Raw genomic sequence first — 23,935 nt, 5'->3', positions numbered from 1 at the left:
ATCATCGTAATTAGAAAACATTGAAGCACGTGCTGATAAATAATACCAATTTACAGTTGCTTTCTGCAAGAAGAACAGGCTGTACAGTCTTTGTTTACTTCAAACACAAAAAATATTGACCTTAGGGCTATCATGAATGTACTGCAAAGTTTCATGAAGGTTTTTGCTACACTATTTCACAGTTGTTGATATTCCACTGATGTGTAATGTTAACTCATTACTAAAAATTACATCGTCTAAATATGTATAGTTGCCTGCAATTTTATCCATCATTGCCGAGCAACTTTGCTGTCATTTGTAATGTGTTGAAAAACGGTTAATTTGTATGGCTTTAAGTACAATCGTTTACGTAATATGCTCTATACAGTCAATTGTACAACGCCAGTCTCACGGTGATGCATATCAAGTTGATTTTTTCAGAGCTTTCTCTGAATTGTTCCACAGCAGCTTCAGGGACGCACGGGCATCCTAGTGGATTTTGTATGTTTAACAGGATATAATCTTTGAATGTTTCGTGCCAAGAGTAAATTATATGCCTACAAGGGATGCTCTCTTAGTGATGCCAAAACACACAGCGAGTATGTTCTGCACCAGCAAATGTATCCACTTATAACACCGGTGACAGTAGCGCTGGTGGCTAAATTCGGTACTAATGAACTACCGAGAGTCAAAACTTGATATATCTTGTTATGAAATGAGACCTTAATGAATCTGTAAGTGATCTAAATAAATTTTTATGCTTTATAAAGTTTTGAAGTCTTTTTTCAATCACCTGATTATATATATATATATATATATATATATATATTCACACACACACATAGCATTCTGGTTATAGGTACATATTATGCATTCAAACCAATCTCTATTGTGTAAAAATGTATGCAAAGATTTGCAATAATTTGCAAAGATCATCAGACAAATAAAAATGTTGAAACTGAATTGTTTTATCTTTCTAAAATATGAAAACCAATATGCTTTGCTTAATTTTTCAAACGAAAACCACTATCATTACTGAGGACATAATTTATAAATAATTAAAATTAAATTTTTAACTAGTATCAAAAAAGAAATTAAACATGTTTCCAAAGTAACAGTTACAATAAGCCAATATTGTTTCCATAGAAATGCAGTGAAACTAAAATGTTGTAAATTTATTAGTTGCAACTGAATTTATTTACATACTTATTGTTTATGTACACATAGAACCTCAAAGAAACTATAATAATAATAATAAAAAATTATTTAGAATTAAACATCAGAAGAAAAAAAATTGTACAAATTGTTAAGTCAAGATTCAACCCCACCCAGAAAAACTTTGCGAACTATCATGTAAGTAAAGGTTTTATTAATTTTTCATTTTTTCTTTAAGTGATCATGCAACTCAAGTAGTAGTGGTAATATGAAAAACCTACTTGTTGAGGTGGTTGTGTCTCTGATTTTTATTATTAAGGTCCTGGCGTTCAAAATCTGACACTAAAAAATTTGTGTTTTTATTATTAAAAAAAAATATGAAGTGATTATAATTGATTTTGAATGTGTAATGACAGAAATTACAAAATATTGTAACAAAATGTCTACTGTTAAACTCCTGGTATACGTTTGGCATAATTTTAATGAATCTTTAACTGAATTTGAATGCTAATAATACCAGAATAGATGTTTTTGACAGAGAAATTAAAAATATGTAATTATTTTCAACCAGAACAAATTAGATCAAATTGCCGATTGAGATTACAAATGCTATGAAGAGACATTTTTGTAAACGTTATGAAATTGCTTAGTCATAAATAAAATTGAAAAATAAAACATGAGGAGCCTACAATAAGAAAAGCGGAGATTTTGTGAGAAGCATTTATCTATTTTAGTACCATTCTGTATACGTACAGTAAAACCACTTAGCTAACTTAGGCAAAATTTTTATTATCAACAATTATTATAGATTTTGCTTCTTTTTTTATAAAATAAGAGAAGTGCATCTCAAAAAAACTATGCCGCATTTTTACTGAAATGTAAACAACTTATCTGAATAAATAAAAGGAAGAAATAAGTTTTACAACAGTGGATATGTACAAGCGATAAAATTCACTTAAGTAAAGTTATCACTTAAATAAAAGAAAAAAAGAAGAAAATTTAAATTTATGTATAGTGATTGATAATTATCTATGTACATTAAACATCTTCTGAGATATCAACAGTTTTTTCTGATGCTTTCAAGCACTTTGTAAAAGAAAAGTTTGACTGATGCGTGATAATCTCCAAATAACTAAGACTGTGCGAGTATAGTTTATATTAATAAATAAAAAAGTACTGAAATGTAAACAAAAAAAAAATTTTAATCAATAAAACAAATGGTTCTAAGCAATACACAAAATTTAGATATTGCTTGCTAAGTATAAAAAGCCTTGGCATCGTTTCACCTGCAATCTAAGAAATATTCTCCATTAGAATATTACATTCAACCTGAGATCAGGCAAAAATGAAAATTTGGGATACGTTCCAACAATCAATGCACAGAAAATCATAAAATATTTAGCCAGGAGAAAAAACATTAGTTACTTTCAACAAAAAAAATTTACTAATTTGTAAAGTTAAAAGAGAAAAGAAAAAAATAAGCCACCACCCATTGTTGTTAAAAACCAAATTAAAAGAGTGATGTAAATTAAATGCATTTATCACAAAGTACCTGAGACAGAGCTTTCTTTTACTACAATAAAAGCAATTTTCTTCTTAGGTAAGGCAATTAATCTGCTGTGTAACCTAATTACTACCTTTATGGTCGAGTTAGAATGGCATTAATTAACTAATTAACTATATTCTTGGTTTCTAATAAGTTTATGAGTTAACTTCATAAATTTATGAATTTTCTCATAATTTAAGTGTTTTAATTTTTTATTAACATTTTATTACAAAAATAAATAACATGTTACGTGAAGATCAGCATGATGAGCGGTTGCACTCTTTAGAAAATGAAAAACATATGAAATAAAATATATACTCAGCACATAAATTTTACATGATGTCACAGACTGAAAAGAAAATACTAACCGATTCTGTAGCCAAACAGAACAAACTGTTCCAGTATTTGACTAGAATAATAAGGAATACATCAGAACCCGACCTTGACATCAGCTCTACTTTTAGTGAGGCAATATTTATTTGTTTCTGTTTTTAACTTTGACCTTACAATACACATATGCATATATGGACACACACATTTTAAACATTTTATTGCTGTAGAACACGTTTAATATTAATATAGAATCAAAAGATGATTTACATACATGCTTATTTTATACTATTGCGCTTTTAAATTTACTATAGAATTCTTTACCTATTATTTAGCAGAAAAATTGGATAATGTTTGCTTAAACAGATCTGAAAGAATTCTAAGACGCATTTTCTTCCTATGCTCTTATTAGTTCCAATCTCTTTTATAAATAAAAAACACCTACACACAATTTTTTTGTGTTGAAACCATTCCTAAGGGAAAAATGAAATATTTGAGATGCCATATTTCAGATAAGCATATAAGAGAATGATTTGACAAATATATAAAATGAGTAACAAAATGTTTTTTTTTCCTGTAAAAAAATAAGTGAAAGAAGTGATAAGACCACATAAATAAGATCCATGTTTTTATTAAAAATAAATAAATTACACCATAAAAAATATATATTTCATTCCTACAATAAATCCAGTTAATTTTTTACAATACTATTGTAAAAAATAGTTTTTATTAAAAAAAAAATATTTGAAATCTACGATTAAATAAAACTTTAACGGTTTGAATAATATTAACAATAACCTTCAAGAAACTATGATTTTGAATGATGACCCAATTACTCTATTAATTTAAGATAATCAATATTCTACTCTTATTACGGAGAAACTGAACTTTGTACACTGTGTATCTTAGTCGTAGTTCCAAAAAATAATTATGCTTCTAATATATCATAAAGAGAATATGTTTTAACAATCGATACACAAAAACAGATAGAAAAACACATTAGTCATCTTAAAACAGAGAAAATGAAATAAATACATTACTAGGTAAATATAAACCAGGAAGAATTTGATCAGGGCATAAAAAAGGATCTGAAGAATAGAATGTAAAAGAAAAGGATCACGATGATTGATGTAATGAAGCACAATTACATAAAATCTTTTTCTCCAGAAGTCACAGAACAATCATTATTTTTTTACTTTCCTTGCATCTGGCATCATCATAGCTCTAAAACTATGCTGCAAAAATGGAGTATGGTTTTTATTAAATTTTTGAAAGTTTCATGACCCAAGGACACCAGAAAAACGAAAAAAAATGGGGGTTTTATTTATTCATTCATACATACACACTACCTACCTACCTGTTGTTTTAACCTTAAATAGAAAAACATTTTTTTTTCATTTACAGCATATTTTTAACCAATTTTTTTTGTCTTCCTAGGCATAGTATTACTGCAAGTGACCCAAAAAGGTACTTCATTAGGGTGATGAAGGTGGGGGAGCTGATCAAATTTAAATAATTGATTTTTTGAATTTTTAATTATATTGCAATAAAATTTCATATTTCATCTCCACTGCAAAAAAAAGAAATCTTGAGTAACATTTTATTGGTTGCACATTTTTCAGAGGAAATTTGTTAGTTTCTTCTTTTAGTTTCTTCTATTTAATAAATGTAGAAAAATAAAAAAAATTCTTGGAATGTGTTTTTTGGAGGTGGGGAAAAATTATTGATTTTTTAAATTTAAATGTATAATAATTTTATAATAAAATTACCCCCACCCCAAAAAAATTTAGGATGTATAATTATTTTTCCACCAGATACGAATAAATAACCAATTCCAGGAAAGTAATAACACTAAAATAAAATAAATATATTTAATCACTTAAAGTGAAAATGAAAAAAAAAAATATTTACACAGATTCAATTGTTGGTTAAATTTGAGAAATTAAGCAATATATAATTATATAGTCTGAAAAAATATTTCTACCCTGAGAAAAGTAGTACAGTAAATATTTAAAAATTTCCAGTATTTAAAAAAACATTTCTTTCTTTACGGTTATTAAATGAAACTTTTTTAGTTCATGTTTTATAGTATTAATAAAAATACATATAAACAATGTTTATATGTATGTCACTACTAAAAGTGTGACAAAAATGATGTATAAACCTGTGATTTTGTCATGAATATATTTATGGGAACATATTTTTAAACAAGTCATTAAAAAAAAAAAAAAACAATAAAGAAGAATCAATAGCAATAGGAAAACTACAACCGACAAACAATAAACAATCCATGCTACATAACATAAAAAAGATTTTATGACTCACTAAAATTTTACGATACACTGCTAAGTAATTTGAATTTTTTTCCATAACACTCACCTGAAACACACGAAATCATAAATATTTATTTATTTTATAAAACAAAATACATTTAAAAAATTATATTATTGATAATTTCTACGTAAAAAAATAAAAACAAAAATTACAAATTCAAAAAAAAAACTAGTTTTGTTTTTTAAATCTTTTTTATGCAAATTGGTGGATTAATGAATATGAAAATGCAGCTTAGAAACTTAAAGGAAGGTAGCCCAGCCCTACCTCTAACCTCGGAATACAGATTAGAATCTTGTTGAACTAATACCTCAGTCCACCACTTAAAATTTCATCAGTACACCAGTTAAAACTCGCCTCTTATAACAATCCAAACTAAAGCAGAAGGATGTATTTCATATTAAACTACCTTACATGTTTGTGTTATACATATATTCAAATATTTGAATAACTTCATTACCCACTCGCATATTTTTTAATCACGTTTTTATGGAACCCCGTAAATATAAGTTAAATATAAGTCAAATTTCATAAATATAAGTTACAATTACATAAATATAAGAACACAAATCTGATTTTCAAATAAATTACACGTCTAATAACATAAAGCAATGTTTTGCAACAAATTAAGTTATCAAGTATTTTAATAAATAACAGAAGGGGGAAACGGCCTAAAAGTTCTTTCGATATTTCTGAACACTGTTATAAAAATGTGCAATTACTATTTTCTTAAAATAGGGATGGATGGTTTTTTATATGTCATTTACTTTATGTACCGATTCCAAATTGCATGGCAGTCTCTTGGGAGATGATTCTATAGCCAAAAATAAGAGGAAAAGTTTTTAAATGAGGTCAAAAAATGGTTCATTAGGGAGTGCGAGGGGTAAAATTCAAGTTTTCTTATGGTTTTTTTGATATAAGAAATTGAATAAAAGTGGTTGGCCCAAACCACTATTTCAATTACGTTTTAAGAAAAAAATGGGGTAAAACACGAAACAGTTTTGTCAGAAAATACTCTTTTGTAGGTTTGGAATAAATAACTTTGTTGATTTACCGATAAACAAATAAAAGTTTCTAGTTAACTTTGTAGAGGATTTAATTAGGAGAAAATTGATGTAAATAACATCTATTAAAAGTTAAACAAAGATTTGAGAAGTTCAACTGTAATTAGAAACGAAATACACTAACTGGACTGTAAAAGCAATACTATTTTAAACACGAAATGCTAAAAACTATACAGATAAACATGTTTTAGAAGAATTTGTCTTTCAAATTTATGTTCACAATTTGAAAGTGCCAGCACTGCCAGTGCTATAATTGTTCAGTCAGTCATTCACTATGGATGAATGCTTTAATTTGGAGAGTCGATGGACATGTTAATTTATGGTAAAGTAAAAAAAAAGTAACAAAAATAAATCTGGTGTTATGCGAGACTACCGGGAAAATTATACAGATTGAAGAGTTCTGGATCGCAAAACATGTGAGGCTTTGGTGAGGTGAGTTCAAGAAACAGATACGCTTAAACCACGATTTGATGCGGTCGTGAACATTTTGTGAAAAATGGCAATGCCATTTTTTGAAAACAATGAAAAATATTCTGCAGATGTGAATCAACAACGATGGTGCACCCTGCTCAGTGTCATGATGCGATGAATCATTTTAAATAACATATTTAGTAAGCAATGGATCTGTCGAAACAGACCAGTAAATCGGTCACCTTGATCTCCTGATATGGATGATTTGGTGTTGGATGAAGTTGTTAGTCCATTCCGCTTGTATTGACACACAAGAAGAATTGAGACATCATATAATAAATGCTGGAGTGAGTATTAGGAATAATAATGATGCTATTAGACATGCCCGGCTCGAATGGATTCGCCAAGCTGAACTATGCATTGAACATAATGGCTACTGCTTTGAAGAAATGTTTGCAGCTTTATTAAGTAACAATATTTAATAATTTTTAGGAAAAAATCAAATAAGTATGTGATTTTAATTTTTTTAAATCTATTTTTAATTAATTTTTTGTCATGGTTAAGTTTTCTATTTGTTTTCATTTTATGTTGTTCAAACATTGATGAAAACTGTTCTGTTTAAAATATGTTTCGCGAGCCGAAACTAACGAACCGTTTTTTGAAGTATATTTTTACATGAACTTTTTCTCTTATTTTTGGCTAAAGAATCAAATCATCTTCAGAGAGATTGCCGTGCAATTTGGAATCACCTCTGTGTGTGTGTGTGTGTGTGTGTGTGTGTGTGTGTTATTTTTTCAAACAATATATAACGAAATAACTCCGCTAAAAATATAAGATAAATATTATAAGGTAATAATACAGGGCACGAAATGTTTAGGGTAAATCGGTTAGTTTAACCGGTAGGATACCTTAAGGTGAAAATTCATCGTAAGGTATAAAAAAGACATCGACCGACTTTTTAACCCTCAGGCGGCCTTAGCCAAGAGAACGGATAACGTAGGTGTGTACGGTGAAAAGTATTAGCTAACATGTTTGAAAACATGATAAAATGACACACGACGAGAAAAACAGTAAAAAAAAATAAATAAATAAACGAATAACCGTGCTTATGCGGAATGCATAAAGTAGAAGTAACTGCAAGGGCGATAAGTAATACATGAATTTACAGCCTGAATAATAACATTCCCAGATACGAATCAATACTGGTCCCATTACGAGCACTCTTTTTTAAAACATATTCAAGTTTTTATTTTTTCAAAAAATTAGTTTGATTTATCCGCTTATCGTTTGAGTAAAATAAATACATGGAAGTAAATAAATAAACATAAATACTAAAATGCAATCGATAACTATGTAATGTAAATAAATAAAAAATAAATTTCAGTCACGCACAAAAACAATTTATATTTCAATAAATGAAGAAACAATAACATGAGTTACAACGTAATTGCATACAAGATAAAAAAAAAATACAAACTAGTTTTAATGGGAAAGTACAATGTCCTCTCGTAAAATCGAATATACCACAGCAACAGCAGAATAACAATTGCAGAAGCTTTTACTCGTCAATTATTTCAGTAAATAGCTGATCAAATCTGCGATAAGCCGTGAACGAATAAATAAATATTAAATTAACATCACAAAATAATTTCGAAAAACGGTTATGTACAAAACAATAATAAGTTTAGCATATTACATCGTTGAAAAGAGGGAGCCCTAATAGAAAACCTTTTTCTGCGAGTCTAAATTAAATATACACTTTACAATTACAGTAATAGATTGCAAATCCCAAATACCATACTGCGAATTAACTACATTCATTTCCTCTTCTACAACGTAGAAACACGTGACGGGCGCAACCCGTTAGTTAGGACTACCTGCCTTGCGTTAAGCCTATGCTGTAATGCCTAATGTATGTCTATGCTGTAATGTGGAGGAAAAACGGCTACTTTTTGTTGGATCGCAACATAAAATTTTTAGCGGATAAGAATTAATGAGATTATCAACGCATACAAAGTTTAATTTTCTTTGCTTGATCTCTGTATGTAAATCTCGAATTAAGAGTTGTAAAAAAAACCTTTATTGTCAATTTTTCTCGAATAAAGTATAAACTAGAAAAAAGTTACCTTCAGTTTTATTTTTACAGATAAAACTAGGCCCTCACCGTTTCAAAAGTTAGGAAATTACCAAACAACGTGAAAAAAAATCCGTCAATACCAGATTTCCGAGATGAAAGGTGTATATATATCGAACGTCCTCGTTATTCTTTTTAAAGTTTAAAACGAACTAAAAGGGATCCTTTCTAACAGACTAACAAGTGCATTTAACAATCTGTTTTTTTAGTATAGGAATTTATGGAATGGAAAAATGTAAGGGCGAGGACGATGAAATTATCACGCTTCCAACAGTTAAGGATTGAGGGGGGTACTGTTTCTACAGGCCAGAGGATATAAATACTTCAGGACCAGTAGTTAAGCGAGGATTAAGCGAGTAGTTCCGCGTAGTAGCGATTACAGTGAGTAGTGCCGCGAGGCCGTGTTCGAACGCGATTTTTGAGAAGGCGTTATCAGCCAGCGTGTAGTAACAACGCGGGATGAGTTTGTCACCGGCATTCCAGTGTGGCCAGTGGGTGAATACAGTTTTAGTTGTTCGTTTAGTCGCTGGAAAACAGAGTGAAGGTGACTATTAAATTCTTTAAGTGTAGGATTGTTTTATTGTTAAACGGCAAATGTACTTGCAGAGAATTGAACTGTATGAACTTTAGACTAGTTAATGTAATATTAGGTATTAATATTAGCGGTCATTATAATGTCTTTAATCAATAGGACTGTTCTGGTTTTTATGATTTAATTATCTTTAAATTGTCTTGTTCTTGTTTGAAATACTATTTTGTATGATTTAATCACTATTATTATTATTTAAATTTTCCATGTACTATGACTATACAATATATTTATATAAACATTTTTAGTTTTTTTTCTCAATATACTGGTCGAGCAGCAAACACGTGACAATATATATTTGAAAGAAAATACTGCTTTCATTTTTGTCCAATGTTTTAATATGAAATTTACGGGACTAAAAAGGATTGAAATTGGCAAAAGTAGACTCATTTTACGGGGAAATAAACATGGTTTATCTTATAAATTCATGATTTAATACCGTTCTTTAAAACCATACAAAACAATAAGAGAAAGAAATTTAATTAAAACTACTCTTTATTAAATAAAAGAAGAAGAATTAATCAAAAGAAACAAATGTAAAGGGTAGAGAAAAAACTGAGTTATTTAATAACGACAACAATTCACTTCCCGACAAGCTATAAACACTTGAGTAAGGCAAGAATTTAATTTTAAAACATTACATCAATACTCATTGTTATCCAAAAGATCTCAAAAGCAATATCCTTCATTTAATTAAGAAGTATAATTAAATGTTATGTTAAACACAGACGGTCTCAAAACGTCTAACCGATTTCAATAGAACTCGGAATAACCAACACATCATTTATTGAAATTATTTTATCTTCATCTTATTGAAATACAATGATAAGTGAAGTGACGTCTCTACGGTCGGTCGGCTAAGAATTCACGGAATCTGCATAGAATTTAATTCGCTTAAATACGATCTATTTCACAGTAATACGAACAAAAAAGTCGATAATCAGAAAAAAAATTAATAACTTGACCCGGCTATTTTCCATACGGCAGCCCAAAACTGATTCAACAAAATTGGGTTTGAATAATTTCCTATCGTTCAAAAATTGACAGCTACCGCCCAATATTAATAGAAAGAAAAAAGAATGAAGGGTGAACAGATTAAAAAATAAGATTTTCTAATTTCTACCGATAATCTATGACGTATATTCTTCCATTATTCGAAAACACTAGTAATTTGATGATATTCAATTAAGAAATATAGAAATTGCCTTTTATGGTAACTATTATTGAGTATTAATAATTTTACGGTTTGGGTGGACAAATTCAGCGATAAATTGAATATTTTTACATAATGCATGCGCTATAAAATTCCTAATTAACAAAACAAGCGCAAATTTTATACAATTAATAATTTTTATGCAAATTTATACGGTATTCCTTTCAGAAGAGTGATTCTCCATAAAGAGATTTTAATACCTTACCTTACGTGTATCCCGTTTCGCTTTTGGTTTTATTATAGTGTACCTTGACTTTTGAGATTTGCGGTAATGATAAAGAAAAATTCATTAATATACAAGCACCGTACACAAGACACATGAGAAACAAGCTAAGATAACCGGCCGATTCCACTCGTAAAAGAAATTCTCATTCAGATTTGGCCGTTTAATCGTATATCTACAGGATCCAATTAATAGACGTGACTTTGATCTTTAATTTATTTTATATTATTTATGAAACGTCAATGACCTAGAATTGGCTAGAAGACTTCCAAGGTCCGAGGTCCGTTCACTGCAGCAATCCAAACGGCATCGAAGGGTCGATAAACTACGCTACTAAACTGACCTCGCGTTAATTAATTAAAAGCCACTGGCATTTAAAAGATTTCGTTAACCGAGGGCCTCTTTCTTATTAACAAAAATCTAAACACGTTTCAATCGTTCATAAACCCAACACGAACAGGGAATTAAAAAACTTACTTTTTGTTCACCTTAGAAAAAATAAACTAAAATCCTAGTCTCATGTATTACAGTTTTCTTTTTTCTACATGTTTATTTATACAGCGAAATATATAAATTTTACTTATACTTCTAAAATTCGGTTAGGATGGCTATTTGCCAACAAACTTTTGGCTAAGGGGGATGTGACGTTTGAAAAATCAATATCAAGTTTCAACATTAATAAAATACTATATCATTATGGTACGCATATTCTATAAAACAACCCCACACACAATTTACATTAGATTTGACTAAATTAATTTCACCTAATGTTGTACGATTTTATTTACTAAAAATATATCCAGAAATTAAAAGAAAAAAAATACAAATATATTTCAAGACGTTTACGAAACAGAACTTCTGAACAGTCGGCAAAATTCAATTTGAAAAATATCGTATCTATGCGAGTTATGTAGTACCTAAACCATTGCTTCTCAAACATTTTTGCCCGCATTGAGAATCAAACATTTTCTAGCGCCCCCAAAATTGTTATTAAACCTACAATCTGTTAAAAATAATAATGGCAACTGCTGTTTTTAAGATGCTCTCTCAAAAAACAGCGTTTAAAGAAACCCTTTAATTTCCATATTTATTTCTGTCAATACGTTGCCTAAAGACAAAAGTGGCCTCTTCTCTTAGTGGAATATTTTGGTTCAGAAAAATCTTAAGAGAAACATACAAAGACAAAAAAAATAATAACGCTTAAATCTAAAGCTTTTAAACGATTTTATTGCAGTTTAGTGAAAAAATTGCGATCGATCAGCACAAGAAAAATTTTCAAATTTTTAAAACTTTTCTTGTCGGTGATATTTTTTTTAATTTGATGATTTTATAAATCTTAAGTACACTGTGAAAAAGTAGAGTATTCAAACTTTAATTTTTTTTATACGTCGCTCTAAGCGTCGGCATAGTTAAAGTAGTTTCAATACAATCATTTTTTATTATAAAATGTAGGTGTCTCTTTAATTGTTTGTACTAATGTGGTAGTTATTTAATTTAAATTTAAATATATCAGGAAAACATAATTTTTATCTTTTAACTTCCTTGTACGAAGTAAAGGACTGCGATCGAAAATGTCTGTTCTCGGATTTCAACGGAAATATCCTTTTTGACCATCCCTGAATCCATATTGACTAGTTTCGGCGTGACATCTGTATGTACGTACCTCACAAAACTCTGTACGTACGTGTATTGATTAGCCGTAGGATGTTGAAATTTCTGATCTCAACATCCTGATTTGATTGCAATTGTCTGGACCAAAAGTCCAAAATCCAAAAAAATTGGATTTTGGACTTTTTGTTAACTGCAGTAATAAGCCCTCATTGAGATCTTTTCAACATTAATATATATTAAGCGGTACTTCTTTTCACTGGTTCCAGAGTTGTAGCCAAATGAAATTTTAATTAATGAAATGTTTGGATCTTACAAGGGGAAGGCGCATCGGTTCGAATCCGACTTCATCTACTTTTTTAATTTAAATATATTGACGGTAAAAAAAATTTACAATAAAAATTCAGTAATAACAAATTTTATGTAATTTTCAATTAAAAAAAAAAGTATAATATGAATTTAATAAGCATAAGGCAATGTAATTTAACAGGGTTAAGGAAGTCAGGTGGTGTCCACATCATATATTTTTTTAATTAGCCATCGCCTTCCTAAATCGCCTGAACGCCCCAAGTGTTCTGTGGGCCTTCTACCCCCCCCCCCCCTGAAAGCCTCCAGGCGCCCACAAGGGGGCGTTTCAACCCACTTTGAGAACGAATGACCTAAACCATTATTACAGATCAATCCCCAACCGGAAAATATTACATTTTTAGCGGATTTCCAAAGAACTGGGAGATAGCTACTGCGTCCGATTTTGACGAAACTTGGTGGGGTGATGTAAACCTAATCGGAATAGAGCCCTATTGATTTTCAGGCGGAATAGTTTCACAGGAAACCGAGCCAAAAAAAATACATAATTTTATTTCCTCCACATTTTCGAGCCACACAGTTTATAAATAGGCCAAAGGCCAAAATGGGCATCTGCATAATCTTCCTCCCAAAAATAACATATGACACCACCGTTAACTCTACCATCACCTGAAACTTTTCCACCGGCTGCAATGATTCTATCCATTTCTATATCTATACTCATTTCAATAGATTAGTAGCTTCTTTTGCAGCCATAATAAGTAAAGTGTCGCAAGCGGCCGTGCCAATTTCAAGAAAGGAAACTTCAATAAATCACAAGCGCTTAAATCAATATCCAAGCACTGATCAAGGAAATCTTGGGAAGATCTGCTCGCTTCTATGTTTCACCATCGCCTACCTTATTCATTTACATCACCACTAACATCTACTTCACCATTTGTCAATGGTGTCGATGATTTTGAATTTTGGATATTACTGGAACTACTTACTTCTCCATCACCCGTTTTCTTTTTACGATTAGTACCGCTACCAGTATTTGTATTAGATGCATTAAGAATCGCTGGAGGATTACGATTTTTATTTTTATACAATGCAGTGGCAGGACTTAACGTTGTTGTGACATTTGTTGGATGTGCTGCAGCTGTTTCTTCAATAGTATTGTCAAGTAGTAATCCAAATATTTAAGCATAATATTAATTAGAGCAAATTACTTTAATCATAAAGCAGACGGCGAAGGGCGTGTAGGATGGGGTTATAGCGACCTCAAAACTAAGGAAAATTCACTTTTAACACCCCTCCCACTCGCACCACGCGAACAAAAGTAATAACGCACTTACGGAATTAACATAAAAAAAGCTAGCTTGGCAATAATCCAAAATGTAATCTGGTATGAAGGAAAGGAGTTGGTATCCAAAAACTCAGTTTGAAGTTTTTATATTCACACGTTTAACATACAAGCCCCATCTTACAATTCCAGCAATATTTTGATCATCCCTTTCCGTAAGGGTTGGTCATATCAAAAATTGTTTCAGACAAAACTTTTAGATAATGTTTGGAGGATCACTTTGTATTTGAGATGGTTGGCGATATCAAAAAACTTTACTTATATAAGCTTTACGCCCTTATCCAACGAATAGTAGGAACTTTAAACGAATTCGATATTTTACTTAAGAAAGTTATACCGATATTTTGTTTTTTCGGAAACCCCCCCCACACTTCCATCACATGACCCGATGATTTTGGCCGTTAACGAACTTGACTGAGATTTTGGGACGAGTTATTTTTAAGAAACAACTTGAAAGTGATTGGCGCAAAATTACGGCAGTTATTGTGACCACAAAAAAGTGAAAATATATATATATATATATGAGCTGACGATGATTTTATGGTCTAGGGGGATGTGAAACGCGAGATATGTCGAAATTTTCCGGAAGTCGAATAATGGTACCCATTACACAATACGTAGCTTTCTTATGAAAATGAAATCTACCTGAAAATAATTACAGAAGTGCAATCTCCTTTGTTTTTTAAGTAAAACCGTAAATCTGCCCTTTTAACGCACTTACTGTAACAGTCTTATCATTAAGGAGGACTACTGATATAAAAAAAGAAATTGAACCAAAAGGCGTTCAGCCAACAACAACAAATACAACTGAATACGTTTTCTTATGGTGGCGGCTTAACTACACAAGCATTAACAGTGTTATGTATTTTAACGGGTTATGTAAATCCTTGCATTATCTTAGCTCGTATAGCCTATTAGAAAACCTATTCGTCCTGTTTCAGTACTCATAAAAAACGATGCATTTACAGGTTATTTCACAGTTTTTTATATTTTAATTCCGTAGAATACAATTTAAAAATAAATTGTGTTTTGCTACACCGCGAAATTTTTACACATACACTGCATTAAATTTATCTAACGCGAGTAGAAGATGATATGTTCTATACAACTTCGTACCACGAAAAATAGAGACCTTTTATTTTTAAAAGAAGCGTTTTTAATTATTTTTTTAAATCTTCGTATACGGAATTTCTTCATATAGTGGTCCCAATGTAATTTTTATCACATAACAGAAACAGATTTTAATGGATAACTACATTTACATAGGCGACCGAAGAATATCTTTATCGTTTATTCTTCTAACACAAGTTTTTCTTTCGTACTATAAAAGCATAAAAAATGTAATATTTCTGCACATACGACACAACTTTCTTCGTATAATTTTGTTCTTGTTCGCAAGGGTATCCAATAAAAGAAACAGTAAATCAATATAGCTGTCAAATGCTGTAGTCGTCAATCATCACGTGTAAGAAAAAATAAGAGATGTTTTTTTCTTTCACGGAAACTTTTATTACGATTAAGAACATGCAACATTAGAAGGAAAGTCTACAATTACAAATATAAATAAACAATTCATAACTAAGGTTCCGGAAAATTAAAGTTAGAAAAAAATTTAAAATCAATGTTATACGGTCAACATCGTACATGTTATTTTTTTTTACGTATTTAAAAAATTTGATTCGCTACCTAAATAATTGAAACCGTTACAGTTCAATGATATTACGCATAAAATGACTAAAGAAAACAAAGGAGGAAAAAAAATTCCCCGTCGACCGAAGATTAGAAATTAATTAAAATATATAATAGAAAAGTTATAAAAGTACGAACAAAAAAACAGAATATTTACCGCAATACAAATTCACCCAGAACTAACTTCTCAAAATCTGTGAACTGCGTTTAATTTATTTTTAACACAAATCACGTAAAGCAATTTTACGGTCGCTTATTTATGTAAAAAAAATTGAATAAAATCCAAACGTAACCTACCTATTTCTATGTTTAATTTTATTCGATTTTGTATTCAATAGGTAATGAAAAAATTAGTTTTCATTGAAAAAATGAAAAAATCAATAGTGAAATATTTTGTACATAATCTATATCGGTCCGTCATACCTAAGGGTCTAATCTGGAAATGAATAACGGCTATTCAGACAAATCGATATTCAACCCGACGAACGATATCCTGACGTTTACTTGGCAATTTAGAGCGTATTATGCACCGCAAGTAACTACAATTTATTTGCCGAAGAGAAGGTTGAGGCAAAAGAAAATACGATCGCATATTTCAGGTATCTATTTGAAATTTCGAGCGCTTTTTGTTTTACTCAAGACGTACAAATTTCAATTATAATTCATTAAAAAAAAACGCATAAAACTTTTCCTTAAACCGTTCTGTATAACAGTTACGTCTCCTGGTACAAACTCGAAAAACTACGATAAATTACACAACCGTTAACGATCTCGAAGTTCGCGCACTTGTTTTTGTATTTCTTTTTTGTTCGATGAATTAATTCACAGCAGAACCTTTTAAAAACTTGTACGGGGGAAAATAGAAATTGAGTAACGTATGAAAAATACCACGCCTTACAGGGGGAAAAAACCCGGGACCTCCGCATAAAAGGGCGAGACGCAACCGATCCACTTCGTAGATCGGCAATCTGTACAGTTGTACAATTTCCAAGCATTCAGTAAACAACATTTCAAGTCCATAGTTATTTTAAAATAGACAAGAACGCTAGTCCTTCTTCTAAGCTTGGTACTTGGGGTTCGATTAAAGATTAAGATATTAAAGAACGCTCAGACTAAGAATTGCAGTGCACTGACGAATAACGACAAGATTCTTAATTTAACCACCAGATGACAAACCGGTGCGATTATTGAAAAATATTAAAAAAACAATCGCTTTAAAGAAACCTAAAGATGCATATTAATTAAAATGAATTACACAAGTTCTACGTAAAAGGGGAGGAGGTAAAGTTACGGGCCGGACACTTAGTAATGTGTGCCACGTATTAGCTTACAAGTTCCGTTCCGAGCAGCAGAGCAAAAAATACACAACTGTAAGCTGCGTGTGGGCTAGGGTGGAAAAGGGGATGAAGGATACGAAGAAGGGCTCTACAGATAGATCTATAAAAAGAGAGAGAGACAAATTTTAATTGAAGAAATTTTCCTGAAGAAAGAATTAAATGTTTTTCCACGAAAAGTAATTTGGTGTATCCGGTTAAAATACTTTGTGGTGCCACTGCCTGAAAAGAACCACGAAACATTTACGATCGGTATCGGCATTATTTATTCTCACCACGAGCTCCATTTAAAAATAAATCGTTCCTTTTATCTGCTATTCACTCTTTCCTGATCCCTTTCTCACAAGCGGGTTTTGGATAAACGCCTCTGGGAGGCGTGTGATTTCCTGGTTATTTTAATGCGTACCGTAAGATAGTATGCGTACTAAGTTTTAACGTAATGAAAACAGCTGAATAAACAGAAAACGTACCCTCCACTTCAAACTTGATGTATAAATCTTCTCTAACACACTCAAGATATTTAAACTAATCGTCAAATTAAATTACTGCAATAAAATATCAAAAGAAAAAACAAAGTAAAGAAAAGTAAGAAAACTGCAAACCAACAAGAAAATTCTTCAGAGTTTAAAACTCAAACAAAACAAACTTTGTAAAAAAAAAGAAAGAACGAAAAACCCTGTTAATACAAAAGCACATTAATTAATTTAAAAAGTAATTAAAAAATATTATATCACAATTTCAAGTAATACCGGTATTAGTCTTTGTAACCACCTAAAGAAATGTTAACAAAAGTAAAAGAAAAGTAAAGTATAAAGTTTAACTTTTATATTTATTCTAACTGCATTTTTTATTTTAATAGTCTACTTTAATTATATCTTAACTATCGTGAAGTTTTTCAAGTTTAATTTCGTAATTCTGGCACAGCAAGTTACTTAACGGAAGAACGTCGTAAAAACAACGGTAACCGAGCGAACAGGCAAACTAACTTTACACATTCTGCCATTGTGTATCCACGAACCGACACAATACTCGAAGAATTCTGTGAAATTATAACTGGGAAATACGTACATGAATGGGGGTTGATAACATAAATAACACGGCAAAGTGGAAACGTCTGTCAAAAGTTGCTTCTACTTGATAAAATAATAACACTCATACAATCTACATTATGGTTTATAATCTGACTACAGTTTATAAGTTAAGTTTATCTATTATACTATAATAGTATCGATAAAAATACCGAATGAATATGCTTTTTGTTAACGTAATGTTTCAAAAAAGTAACATTTCGGAAAACCTATCAAAAGTAAAAATATTAATATACGGGGGACGCCTTCTAAAATAAGTTTTTTTTTTGTATTTATAAATACATTTTGTTTGTCTAAATATTCGTCTTTAAGATTTATACACTTTTGCATACGATTGGACAGACTCTCGAAAACATTTTTTTCAATACGGTGAATACGGAATTCAACGTCTTTCTCCTTTAATTAAAATAACGCAGCAAAAATCGTAACGGCAATAAATCACAGCTGTGTGAGAGCTGTAGGCGCGGGGTCTTCATTCCGCGGTTAGGCTTCTAGCTTAGTTCCTGAGGGCGACGTGGTAGCTGCAGGTGTCCGTGGCATAAACACGTAAAACTATCTCGGAGTGAACTTTACCGATGCAGATGTCCTCGGGGCATCTTCATCGGTGGCATCTCTGCGGGGCCTGAACCGAAAGCTGTGGTGCGCAATCATTGAGGGCGAGAAGATGTCCTCCGTTAAAGCCACTACTGGCTAGGAACGGAGGGGGTGGTGTAGCGAACGGACACGCTACGAGGTGGGATCTTCTCCCCTCGGAATCGAGATGTGCGAGAGCTGACGGCCTCTTTTCAGCCTCAGTCAAACTATGCGGAATCCATCGGAACAGCCACAGCTAAATCGAATGTACTGTAGTCTTCGGTATGAGGATACCTCTATGTCACGGTAAGTCACACGCCGATCCTCTCTAATCATGATGCGCACAGCATCGATGTTTTTTGGAACTACCGATTTTGGTCGACCTTTAACGAAATTCATCGCTGACGGAAGCACGACCGCGACAAAATTCTGCAAAAAATTTGTTTTTGATGGCGATTCATTACCGAAAGTTGAACGAAGCGATTCGAGACATAGTTGTTGAGTTAGGCTCTTATTAAAATCGTATTGAATGAAGAGATATGAAACGATAAACGTAGCACCAACATCGACCTCGAGACCAATACAAGTTTTCGTGAACATAAATTTGGTAGAATTTTCATTATTATATTAAAAAATATATATGTTGCTAAGTAACTATATAGATGAAAAACAAATAAGCGAGATGGGAGTTTAATTTCGAATTTAAAGCAAGGCTAGACAAAGTGTTAAATCTCAATTACGGTAATTCAAAGATAAATTATGTGAAAATTATTTTAAGGCAAATACCATTACATCGGAACAAGCAGAATCCCCAAGTAACTATCCAGATATTAATGTACATTAATATTAACAAACAAAAAAACGTTAATCGCGTCATTAATTTCATATATTTAGGAAACTGTACGAGTCGGAAAACAATAAGTTATCAAGTGTGATACTGAAAGACGAATTGGATACTAGACTTATTGCTATCGTAGCAGCAGGCGTTAATTCCATGGCAACCGCTACGTCATTACGAACTCGATCCTCAAGATTTCTCCTTTCCATGAAATTATATTAGAACTGTAGTATAATAACGAGCCACTTGTTTTTACGTCAAAGAACATAAAACAGGAAAGTTTAAAGAACGTAAAATCAGTACTTCAAGCTGGAAAAAGTTACTTTTTGGGCTTCATCAATTTTAATACCTGAAACTACAGCTCGACCTCAGATCAGAAATAAACTGCAAAAAGTAAATAATTAACAAGGTGCGCATTCATAAAATGATGTGGACACCACAAGACTTAAATTAAAATTAAATTAAAAATAAAATTTAATTTTAAATTAAATTTTTCATATACTCGTTTAAAAAATAATGAAAAGTACATAAAATTTTATTTCATTAATAACTTCTGATAATAAAATTTAATTTTAAATTAAATTTTTCATATACTCTTTTAAAAAAATAATGAAAAGTACATAAAATTTTATTTCATTATTGTTATTATTGAATTATTATTTATCGTAAATTTTTTATCGTAAGTTAAAAAAGGAGTTTAAAAAAGGAGATGAGGTCTGAATCGAGCCTACGTACCTTCCCGAGTAAGATCCAAATATTTCATTACTTAAATTTTATTTGGTTATAACTCTGGAACCAATAAAGAAAGTACCACTTATGATGTACCGTTGAAAAGTTCTCGATGAGAACTTATTACTGCAGTTAAGAAAAAGTTCAAAATCCAATCGTTTTTGAGTTATTATAGACGTCAACGCTGAAACTAGTCAAAATGGATATTCCGTTGAAATCTAAAAACCGAAATTTTTCGCGATCACAATATTTCCTTAAAAAATTAACAACAAAAACTGAAGTAAAAGTAACATTTTAAACCTCCACATCAACGGACCAACAAAACAGGAGTTTGTAAAATTCAATTTTTTTTCATTTTGAGCAGTAAATCTTGTGTTTATAAGTTTTTCAGACAACTTAAGTGGAACATATTTATTTTGTATAAAAAACATTATTGCTTTTTATTGGATTTTTTTAATGTAATTGCGATTTACAACTTGCAGTAATTGAGATTCAAAGTACTTAAAATTTTAAAGAAATTAACCCGAATCTAAAGAAACTTAGCTCATGCCTGGTTGCAGCAGTATTACTCGGTTCTTAAATACATATTTTTTTCTTTTATTTCCCCCTATATAAAATTGCGTTTAAAGTAAAAAATAATTTTCAACGTTTTGAAATCTGCGCTAAATTAAGGGCAAGCTTTTTTTAATTTTAAAAAGTTAAAAATTTATTTGAAGCAGCAGAAATGAAATAACACGGTAAATAATTATTTAATTAAATACTTAAGTAGTATTTTAATTAAATAATTCTACAACTTTCAAATTAACCTAATATAAGCAAAATACAAAACTCGTATTTTATAATTAAACTTAAAAAAATCATAGTATAGTTCTGCTAACGGACGAATAGAACTCTGTTTTTAAATAAGTCTTAAATGTTTTCTAATAAGTCTTTTAAATAAGTCCTTTTTTTAAATAAGTCTCGCAATTCTTAAAAGTTAATAAAAATTATACCGAATGATTATGATAATAATCAAAATAAATTCAAATTACGCTAACTAAATCTTCTTTTTATTTAATACGTAACAGGTGTAATCAGCACTTAGTTGTCGAGATCTGTAAACACGATCGATCGATGACAATTTATTACATCTAATCTTGAAAATCTAAATTCAATTTGAAAAGTTACAAAATGTACTAGTTAATAAAAATGTTCCTAGCGGCCAAACTTTTACTGCGAATTTATATTCTTTAAACAAACGCTTTAGCGAGATAAACATGTTAATGGATACAATTATTCTCCTGATATTTAGACAGAGTAAAAAACTTTGGGTATAAATTTATCATATTCATGTTTACCACTAAATAAACATTCACGAGAACATGCGACCTAAAAAAGTAACCGCTTCTCTTTACGTATTTTAAAATGATCAAGAGTAAGAAATAAACTTCCGCTAATTTAAATCTATGATGTACGGAAAAATTACGTATTTCTTACTAAATTTCAATTTTATTATTAACATATCAATTTCGGGTTTGTAGGCAATAATAATTTGGCGATAAGAAAAATTTATAATAAAACTTGAAAAAACACAAAACGTCTTTTGTTAATATAGACTGAACTGAGAAAAAAATTATATTTCATCGATTAAAAAAGGTACTAATTACTTGTAACAAACGGCAAATAAGACTGATCGCAGACATCGCATTAAATATCTAGAAACAAAATACTCTTCGCGCTGCTAAATAGTTTGGCAGCTGGAGTTGCTGGAGATAATACTCTGGAGTTGCTGCAAGATAAAGCGGAAGCTCTACCGAGAACAGATCAAAGGCTGGTGTCATTTACGTGTTAATAGTAATGACTATGTAAATTTCACAAACTTCTCGTCTATATTTAACATTTAGTCTAAGATTTGCTTAAGTAGGAAGGGAAACTTTTATAGCCATCATGTAATCTCGAACCCATAATAGTGTGAGACTTTCCCCTTGGGGTGTGAAAACCCCCTCCCCTTCTACAACATGGGATGCCGGCCCACCTCATTACGGTATTATCAAAGCACCCGTGTATCTTGTCCCATCCGCACTTCCAGTTTGTATCTGGACCCTGGTAGCTCTTCGAACGTGTTTTATATTATACATAAATATAAAGATCGTTTCCCTCACGTTTTACGTGTCGTATCCTGTTAATCTTTATATTTATATTTATGTATAATATAAAACACGTTCGAAGAGCTACCAGGGTCCAGATACAAACTGGAAGTGCGGATGGGACAAGATACACGGGTGCTTTGATAATACCGTAATGAGGTGGGCCGGCATCCCATGTTGTAGAAGGGATAAAATATTTTGTAGAAGGGATAAAAACGATAAAATATTTTAATATTCAGTGGTTTCACCACCAACGGTATTGTCACATTTTCAAAGCTTATGTTTTGTATATATAGATGCGAACGTTTGTCTGTAACAGCATCAGGCGAGAACCAACGTTTAAAATTTTAAGGTTACATTCGTGTTATCCCAGGGAAGGGCTTAAGCCATAGATCGAGGCCCTAGGCACCTTTAGGGGTGAAGTTGTGAATTAAAAATATTCGTTAAAGAAACAAATATTAAAACTTTGTCACCACGGTAACAGAAATATAATGAACTAAACCGACCGATTCTTATCCCCTTTAAAAACAGATCGAATCTAGGACGATAATGAAGCGCCGCTAAGCGTAGCCGGGTTTCACGAAACAAAAAATACGGGCTATAAAAATAATAAAAAAATAACATACATAAATTAATAAAAATCGGCAATTACGGTCAGCCGAACCTTCCAGTTGGGATTATATAATTTCATTAAACAATTCAGAACACACCACAGTTACACGGATAGACGAGAAAATTTTCTAAATTAAGCCCCAAAATCCTGTTCCAAGATGCTTATTAAAGGCTTCTAATTTTTTTCTTAAATTTTAATTACTAAAAATTACTAGAGAATTAATGAGTTTATTTTAAATGTTACAATTCAAAAATAATATTCCGTAAAAGAATTAACATACAGCAGACAGAAAATATTTTAAAAAGCGATAAAAAATAAATCACGAATTTAGAAAATCATAAAAAAGCAACAAACGTAGACTGTAAAAATGTTATCTCTGGGAGAAAAATGTAAAAGGTGAGTATATAAACGAACACAATGATATAGTTTGGAGTGAATGAGATGCCGTTCGCTGAACGTTTTACTTCATACCGTAGCTTAAAATTATTCCAGCAGGGAAAATAATTTCAACCCGCGGGAAATTTATCAGTACTAAAACTGCATATACATATTTCTCACTTAAAAAAAAAGCAATAAAAAGAATCTCACCAGAAATTCTCTTTTAAAATATGACGTTAGTAAATTTTAATTTCTTAACTTAACAGTAACTAACTCTTTTTTTTTTTTTTTAACGAAAACTAATTAAATTACAGTAACCTCCGTTAATTGAGT

General features: G+C 30.9%; 1 protein-coding gene across 2 annotated transcripts in view; it reads right to left on the bottom strand.

The window, feature by feature from the left end:
• sxc (O-linked N-acetylglucosamine (GlcNAc) transferase sxc) overlaps positions 1-23,935 on the bottom strand; it is a 222,586-nt gene that overhangs the window by 100,979 nt on the left and 97,672 nt on the right. The window lies entirely within an intron of this gene.

Source organism: Lycorma delicatula, chromosome 8 (assembly GCF_047948215.1).
Source record: "Lycorma delicatula isolate Av1 chromosome 8, ASM4794821v1, whole genome shotgun sequence".
NCBI classification, from domain to species: domain Eukaryota; kingdom Metazoa; phylum Arthropoda; class Insecta; order Hemiptera; family Fulgoridae; genus Lycorma; species Lycorma delicatula.
The sequence above is the reverse complement of the archived record's forward strand: the minus strand, read 5'-3'. Positions and strand labels throughout refer to the sequence as shown.